Source organism: Zingiber officinale, chromosome 10B (assembly GCF_018446385.1).
Source record: "Zingiber officinale cultivar Zhangliang chromosome 10B, Zo_v1.1, whole genome shotgun sequence".
Classification (NCBI taxonomy): Eukaryota; Viridiplantae; Streptophyta; class Magnoliopsida; order Zingiberales; family Zingiberaceae; genus Zingiber; species Zingiber officinale.
In genome coordinates this window covers 34272120-34281087 of record NC_056005.1, presented here as the reverse complement: position 1 = coordinate 34281087, position 8968 = coordinate 34272120, and positions in this window count along the sequence as shown.

Below are 8968 nucleotides of genomic sequence, written 5' to 3'. Positions count from 1 at the left end.
AAGCCACCTCAGCCGAGCGGCTGTCCCGTTCGGTGATCACACAGTCCTCGAGATTCTTGAGCTTCTGGGCCAGATTCCGAGCCTCTTGATTCTTCAGCTCCAGGTCAGCTATGGCTCGGTTCTTCCTTGTTGTGGCCATCTCAATATTTTAGTCGTAGGACTTCACCTGTGTCTCGAGTCAGCTCAGCATAATTGCCCAATTGGTGGACTTCCACTCAACCTCTAGAAGTTTATTGCTCTTGGTCAAATTGGCCTGCAGTTCGGCAATTGAGGGCCCTTGGGATGAGGATGCTCCACCAGAAATCTTGAGCTTCTTGAGCTCATCCTCCACAAGCGCCAAGCGCCGGCACATCGCCACGCTCTCCACCTAGTACTACCGTCGAACTGAAGAATGTTAATGTCGAATGGAGGTAAAACCATGAATTGATCATTGTATACATACCTCGGTGGACATTTGCAGGTGGTTGTTGGCGAGCAGCCCTGGAGGCATGGTTACAGCATGTGCTCGAGCCTCCTCCCAAATCTTGGCGAGCGGCTCGCGGATGAGTATCTGATGTTCTGGAGTTAGCGGTTGATCGTCGGTCGCCAAGAACTCCTCCATTGGGAGGTGAAGAATGGTTGTCACGGATTAGCAGTCGCTCGGGGCCGATTGAGCAGATGTCGTGGGATCAGAGGACTGACCGGTTGAAGCCGGGAGGATGTCGGATCGCAAAATCTTCCGACGAGGAGGCAAGGACGTGATCAGCTCTGCTACAATGGGCTCGGGCGGTAGATCGGAAAGTGATGGGTCCGGTCGGAGGAAATGGCTTCTACCGTTTCACGGATGACCGCGGAAGATGAGGTGGCCCCCTGCTCTGGGACCCGCACCGCTGAAGTGGCAAAACGGGGATGGTGTGGTTGTTCGATGTCGCTTACGCCTATTGAGCGGAAGGCTATCACCCTCAGAATCTGAGCCTTCGGTCCAAGTGGCGGGTGGCACGTCAGGAGGTAGGTCATTCGCCTCTTCTAGGTAGGTTGTCCGATCGGCAGTGCCTTCGTCTACAGTTGGTGCGTTCTCGCTCTCAGGTGTACCTTCATGTGAGTCGACCGACGTTAGGCCGAGGCTCACCATTTCCTTCGCAACGACTGTCTCGATCTCGGTGTCCTTAAGCTTCATCATACCGGTAGCTCGCGCCTGCATCATGATGTCAGCTGCAAAAGAAAAAAGGAAATCAGTTAGACAAAAAGGAAAAGAGCTGAGAAATTCTATACCTAGGCTGCTCGGGAACCTCGTGCAGGTCGGACTGAGCCCAAAAATGTACAGAACACTCTCCAGCAGTAGCTTATGGATGTCATACTTTTGGCCGGCTAGCATGTTCGCTGCATGGAGATAATCCAGTCGGCTCTTGTACTTCTTCAAGTCCGGTTGAGGTGGTAGTCCGACCTGCCATTGGGTCCGGAAGCTGGGCCGCTCGGGGAGTCTCAGGAAGAAGAAGTACACCTTCCAGTGTTTATTTGAAGTGGGCATCTTATCAAAGAATACTAGACCGATCCGAGATTGAAAGAGATAGGTCCCCAGCTCGGACTGCTTAGGATAATAAAAATAATGGAAGACTCGAGGAGTTAGTGGGATGTCGTGCAGCCGGAACAACACGACAACACCGCATAGAAGGTGGAAGGAGTTAGGGATGAGCTGTGGGAGGGGGACACGGAAGTAATTGCAAACTTCAAGTATAAACGGGTGGATGGTGTTAGGACCGAAAAGTAGCTAGAGGGGGGGGGGGGGGGGAATAGCTCTTCGCATGCTCGTTGCTCGGCGTTGCTTGTTTCTTCAAGGATGCGCAGCGGAAATACAAAGAAACAAATACAAACACGCTAACACTTGGATTTTACTTGGTATCCACCTCCAAGGGAGGTGACTAATCCAAGGATCCACACAACGCACGCACCCTCCACTAATGAAACTCTCCTTTATGGTAACTACCAAGGGCGGAGAAGCCCTACAAGACTCAATACAAGAAGAAGAAAGGGTAGTAAAGAAATACAAGCTTACAAGCTTACAATGAGTGCACAAACACTAACCCTAGTTTCTTCTTCTTGCTTTGATCTGCCTCTTGACTTGGAAGAGCCTCCAAGAACCTTCAAGAATTGGCGATCTCAAGCTTGAGAAGAGTTGTGGAGGAGCTGGTGAAGATCTGAAATGAATCTGTGAAGTGATGTCGCAGCCATCGGACGCCTGTAGCTCAAATACGATGCAACGGTCGGATCCCGATCGATTCGAAAACTCCCAATCAATCGGGGAGGCATTGGATCGATCCATGGATCGATCCAGAGCGCCTCTGTGCTCTGGAAAAATGCCTGGATCGATCCATGGATCGATCCAGCGCTTATCGCGCGAAACAGCAACGTCTCAATCGATCCACTGATCGATTGGGACCTCTGGATCGATCCACTGATCGATCCAGAGGCTCTCTGTTCGCTGGGAAAGGCCTGGATCGATCCACTGATCGATCCAGCTCTTGGTTTTTGCCCAAAACCAAGTCCTTAGCCTCTCAAACCAACATCCGGTCAACCTTGACCTATTGGTACATCATGCCTAGCATCTGGTCACTCCTTTGACCTGCTAGGACTTCCCACCAAGTGTCCGATCAATCCCTTTGACCCACTTGGACTTTTCTCTTTGTGCCAACTATCCGGTCACTCCGTTGACCTACTTGGACTTCCCAACACCAGATGTCCGATCTGGATTTTCCCTTGCCTGGCTTCACTCACCAGGACTTCCATTCTGCCTAGCTTCACTCACTAGGACTTTCACCTGGCTTCACTCACCAGGATTTCCTTCTGCCTAGCTTCACTCACTAGGACTTCCCAATTGTCTAGCTACACTCACTAGGTCTTCCCAATTGCCTAGCTTCACTCACTAGGTCTTTCACCTGGCTTCACTCACCAGGATTTTCCTCCTGCCTAGCTTCACTCACTAGGTCTTTCCTTCTGCCTAACATCCCAATTAGGACTTCCCAGTCAAGTATCCGGTCGTCTTTGACCTACTTGACTCTTCTTCAATCAACCTTGCATTGTCAAACATCGAAACCCAAACCAAGACTCAAGCTTGGTCAACCAGGTCAACCTTGACCTGAGGGATGTTGCACCAACAATCTCCCCCTTTTTGATGTTTGACAATACCAACACTGTCACTTACAATACCACATGTAAGTTAGGCTAATCCCATAGCCTAAACCTTCTTCATGCCACTAGGTAATGAATACATAAGTTAAGCCCTTCATTCTCCCCCTAAGAGGGCAAACTCCCTCTAGGTAATAAAAGCCTAAACTTACTCCCTTTCATTCTCCCCCTATTGGCACACATCAAACCATGCCCCATTTTTGGGCACACATCAACAAATTCACTTGTTGAAAACTCTCCCCCCGAAGAGTTGCTCATCGTTGTTCACAACTTCACTCGTTGTGATCAACACGATAATGAAGGTCTCATACCCTCCATTATCCTTAACCCTACATTCTCCCCCAATGTAGGCAAATGCCCATCCTTGAGCATTATCCACTTGAAACCACTTGAACAATGAGGATATCCACTCCCCATTAAGGTTCAAACGCTCAACCTGGAGCATGTTCTTAACGGAAGGTTAACCACCTTCCAAGGTTCATGAAAAAAAAATAATGTTCATGTCTTTAAAGAGTCCCTCCCTCTAAAGACATGGTGGTAACTTATGTCATTGCACCAACAATGACTTGGAATCTCCAAAACTTTAGGAAACCCAAATTTAGAAGTTTTGAGGTTCAAATATTCAAAATTTGAAACAAACCTCAACCTAAACTTCAACTTAGCCTTCCTTAACCAATCCATCCTTGTTTTCCACACGAAAACACCCTTTTTATGTATACAAATGTATTTTCAAGGGTTTGGAATGGTTACCTAGACTAAAATAGGTTCAAAATGCTGAAAATAAGCTTTCCCAGCCAAAATCAGCATCTTCAATCGATTGGAGTTGGGTTCCAATCGATTGAACCTTGCAGAATCGATCCACTGATCGATTCAATCTTCTTGGATCGATCGGCTGATCGATCCAGTGAGCTTCTGCTCACGAGAAATGCCTTTTCAATCGATCGGCTGATCGATTGAGGCACTCCAATCGATCCACTAATCGATTGGAGGCCTGAAATTGCTGAAATTCAATTTCAGCAAATTTCAGAAACCCCTAGAAAATTCTATAAAATTCCAAAAATCGTAAAAATTTGTGTAGACATTATTTAGGGTATAATTTATCATGGAAAAATAGTTTTCTATGAAAATACATCATATTTTCAAAGATTGACACAAACTTGAGAACTTGCAAAAACTTTAGTGTTTTCTTCAAGTTTGTGCCTAACTATTCAATGATGATTACTATCAAAAGATAGCCTTCACCAAGGTTTTCCAAAATTATTTTGAAAACATTTTCAAAACCAATATCCCACCATGCTCCTTGGGCTTAATGCACATGACTTGTACATTAGCTTTCCCAATGATGGGAAAACACATAACTATGTATTTTGATGAACTTAAAACTCAAGGAAATGCACTAACTCAGCATGTTGAGTTTTGTTCGTCTTCCTAACATCTCACTTGTATCTATTGTGCATAAAACACATACAAGTCATCTTATAGGTCTTTGTGAGATGTTAATTTTGGTTTTGCTCTAACCTAGGGTTCATGCACATTTATCTAGTCATCTTGTGGATATTGACCATCCACCTAGGATGTCATTTGGTATGCCACTTGATGATAACTGTCATTTGTCCTTAATTTTAAGGAAATAACATAATGCATGATAATGTTATGGCATACATCAAAAAGAAATAATTTTCAGAAGAAAATTTCCTATAACTACATGATGTATGTATGTCATGACATGATATTTTTGAGTTTTTCATAATAAGTCATGAATGCACAAATAAAACATGATGTCATGGCATATAATGGGCAAACAATCATGGCAAGATTTAGCATAAATAAAATATACCTAGATTACCTATCTAAGTATTCTTAACCACTTAGCTAACTCAAAATATACAACTTGTTTTAACTTAAAACGTTAAACCTAGATTGCCCTAAATGCTTCAAAGAAATGCCAAAACCTAAATTGACATTTCTATTTCTCTTGATTTGTTTATACCACTTAAAAAAATTAAGCATATCCTCAAATGTTGACATATTCCATTTTTCCTCAAGAGTAATCACATAAATCAAGGCCCGGATTGCCTTAAATTTCTAAGAGAATACAAAAATCCCAACTTGGTATTTCTCTAGGTTTTCCCAATTTATGCCATTTTAAGATAAAATCAATTTTTTTTTCACCATTAGGCACATTTTACTCTTTCAAGGAGTAAATAATAATTCCATTTCATTTTCAAAGGTTAACAAAAACCTTGAAAATGCTCCTTGAGTGTCAATTTCCTCAAAGTTGGGTTAACTACCCTTCTAATCGGAGTTGACACTCTCTAACCCATCTATGGGGTAGAGAAGATGCTCCTAGGAACCCAACACCTATTGGTGCTCCTTGGATGCTCTAGGTACTCACGAGGGATAACTTCCCTAGATACCTTCCTAGTGACCTTGTTGGGCTTCTTAGAAGCCTTGGTCACATTTATTGCAAAAATACTCTTAGGGATGACTTCCCTAGTATTCTTGACTTGACCACTAGACCTAGGGTTAGTTCCATAACTATATGGAACCTTATGGTATGAAATTTCATCCTTCTTAGCCTTAGGTTTGTATCCCAAACCTCTATGGCCATTGGATGACTTTGATACTCCTAGACCTAGATTTTTACCCTTAGACCCTTGTGTCATATTTGTGATTTTTCTAAGGGTCTTCTCTAATTTTGTCATGCCCCAAGAAGAGTCCCTGTCCGAGAAAATTTCGGCAGCATCTCCCCTGTACGGCGGACAATCAAATTTTCTACAAGCACTAAATACTCAGCCACAGGCGGCTGGAATAATAACAGTAAATAAAATCAATCACCACGCAGTTAATAAAATAAACAACATAGTAATATTCTGACTCGAAATCAACCCTACTCAACTACACTCATAAAGCCCAAATCTGATTTTTCTTACCTCTTCTGCCGTCCAGGCAGGCATGTAGTAGAGTAAATCTAAATCATACTAAAAGTCCATCCAACGGAAAGATTCCATACAATATCCATATATAAGTCCAAAACAAAACTAAAATAAAGTCTGATAGCGAAAAGCTAAAATGAAACAACTCAAAAACCAGCAGCGGAGTAGCACTACGTGCAGTGGGGAGACAGCATCAACCCGAAAATAACAACAATGGAGGCGGGTGAGTCCAACACTCAGCAGTTGATATGCAAAGTAAAGAAACAACACCTAGCACTAATCATGCGGACTCTGATAAGAAAGATAAGAATGCATCCGAAATAAACAGGAGAATATTACTAACCAGGTCCTGAGTATAAGGTCAAACAGACCGAGGTATGTCTGCATGTCAAACATAGGTATCCAAACAATATGCGGCATACAGCAAAACACAAACACAAGCAATAAATGCATCATGCATATGATGCCAATGATGCGTCTGGTCACCCGACGCCGGTCGATCATCTCACACACAAGTGAGGCCGAGTGGGTAGGGCCACGTGCACTCTGTCGTCACTACTCACGATGAGTGACCGAGTCGGGATGCTGTCGATACACCTATCCTCCTACCCCAAATCATAGATGGGGAGCGCAATGCTCTCAACTCCGGTACTCAAAGACGGGAGGAATCCTGCCGGAACGTTGTGTCACACTACCCATGAGCGGACCAGCGGTGCCTAACAGAGTCCCTGCAACACACTCAGCCTGAATCGACCACTAACCCATGAGTGGTGGTGTGTGCAGATCCATGTAACTGGCGATGTGCTCAACAATAATGGAGCGGACTATCGCTCAGCATGCAATCATGCAAATGGTGCATGGCACTAACCACAAAAATATCCTGACCTAATCCACATGGATATAAAAGTGCATCGTAGGTCAACGAATCAAAACAATCCAAAGGTACACAGAAGGTATAAAACCTAGGTCCTGAACATGGTCAAGCATGGCATATCACTACCCCTATAAGCATGTATAAACAGGTAAAATATACCTGAGATGCAAAACCAATCAATCAATCAAGCATGTAAGATTTGGGTAGTGATTAACCGAAACAGATAAGAAACACAATTAATGCAACATGTTAATTTAATTACTAAGCATATCAAATGACATAAGTCAAAAGTACCCGCCTCCAAAAAGAAAAGATCGTATCCCGTCTCGCGTCAAAGTCCTGAAATACCAATACACAGATATTTTATTTAGCTAAAAATTCAAATGAATTGCTAAATAAAATTCCCAACACAACTTAGGACAAAACCCTAAGTCATAATCATTAACCTACCTAATTAAACACAAATAATTTAGTTACTCAACCTGTATCAAATAACTAAATCAGACTCTTAATTCAATTAGGAAACCCTAATTATCGATTAACCTTAATTGATCATCAATTAACTTGTCCACATAAAAACCTAGATCCACCCAACCGAACAACCCAGAGCACAGAACCTAATCAGCCGACAAATGAATAATCACCTAACAAAATCAAGTACACTATGATCTTCAACTAAGCATATGTTTGATCTGTAGACCACATGATCTCAATACGTACCAAGATTCCCACTCCTTACCTAACTTCACCGCCGCTGTTTGATCTGGAATCAAAGAGTTGATAACGGAAATTGCACCACTAAGGGCTGTTGGCTGCTGTAACAATACAAGCAAACAAAAATCAAAACTTTCCTACCAAGTATAGATTCTTATTCCAACTTCAATCCAGCACTCCCTTACCTACAAGATCACCGGAGATCAGAAAGTAAGACAAATATGGATCGGCGACTGATACTAGAGCACACAGGAAATGGCACGGATGGTCTGCTCGGTGTCCCTGTCGGCTGCACCTTGGCTGGCGTCGGAAATCAGTTGGTCCCAAATCTAGGGCATGGCACTAGGGCAGAGAATGGGTCGCCGGCGTCGGCAGAGGAGAGGAGGAAGAAAAGGGTGTGCGGCAGTGGAGAAGCGGCTGTCGCTGCACTGCTTCGTGCGGGAAGATGGAACTCGGCCGGCGGCAGCGTCGGGTAGAGAAGAAGATGCTCGTGGTGGCTCGGTGCGTCGCCGGCGGCTAAGTCACAGGGAAAGGAGGTCGAGGGTTTTTGTGCACTCGGAAAGGAGAAACCGCCCGTGCGGCCGGTTAGGGCATGGTGATCGCGTGTGAGGAAGAAGGGGGGCGGCACGGTTTCGGCGAGAGAGAAAAGGAAAAAGAATTTAAAAAAGAAAAATCAACTTTTCCTCACTTAAATGGGGTAGCCTAAACAGGCTTTTCTGGGCCCTGTTTTTATCACCGTCAACTCGTCCGTACGAGCTCCGAAAAATTCCCGAAAAATGTCCAAAAATTCCGGAAAATTCCCTTATTCATATTCGCATATTTCCGGTATTTTACAAATTTATCAAGTCTTGACCTCAAGACTTGATTTTCCTTCCATAATCCCTCAACCATAGATTTTTCACTAAAATCATGATTTTTCTTCTTCTTAGGTACATACCTAGAATCCTTAGGGTTCTTACCTAAGTTTCTATCTACCTTTCTAACCCTAGATTGAGAGGTTTTGGCATGATAAGCTACATGATTTTCCTTAACGCTATCATGCTTAATATTTTCATGGTAAATAGCATTAAAATGATATAAATTTGACCTAACATGCTTTTTACCATTTTGCAAGGAAATAGGCTCAATAAAAGATACCTTCTTTTTTACCTTGGAGGCTCCCCCTTGAGTTGAGCTTCCTGCATGAGCCTTGACCATCTTCTTCCCATTAGGGCATTGACTTCGGTAATGCCCCTTTTGATTGCAAGAGAAGCACACAATGTGCTCCTTGTTCTTCTTTGTT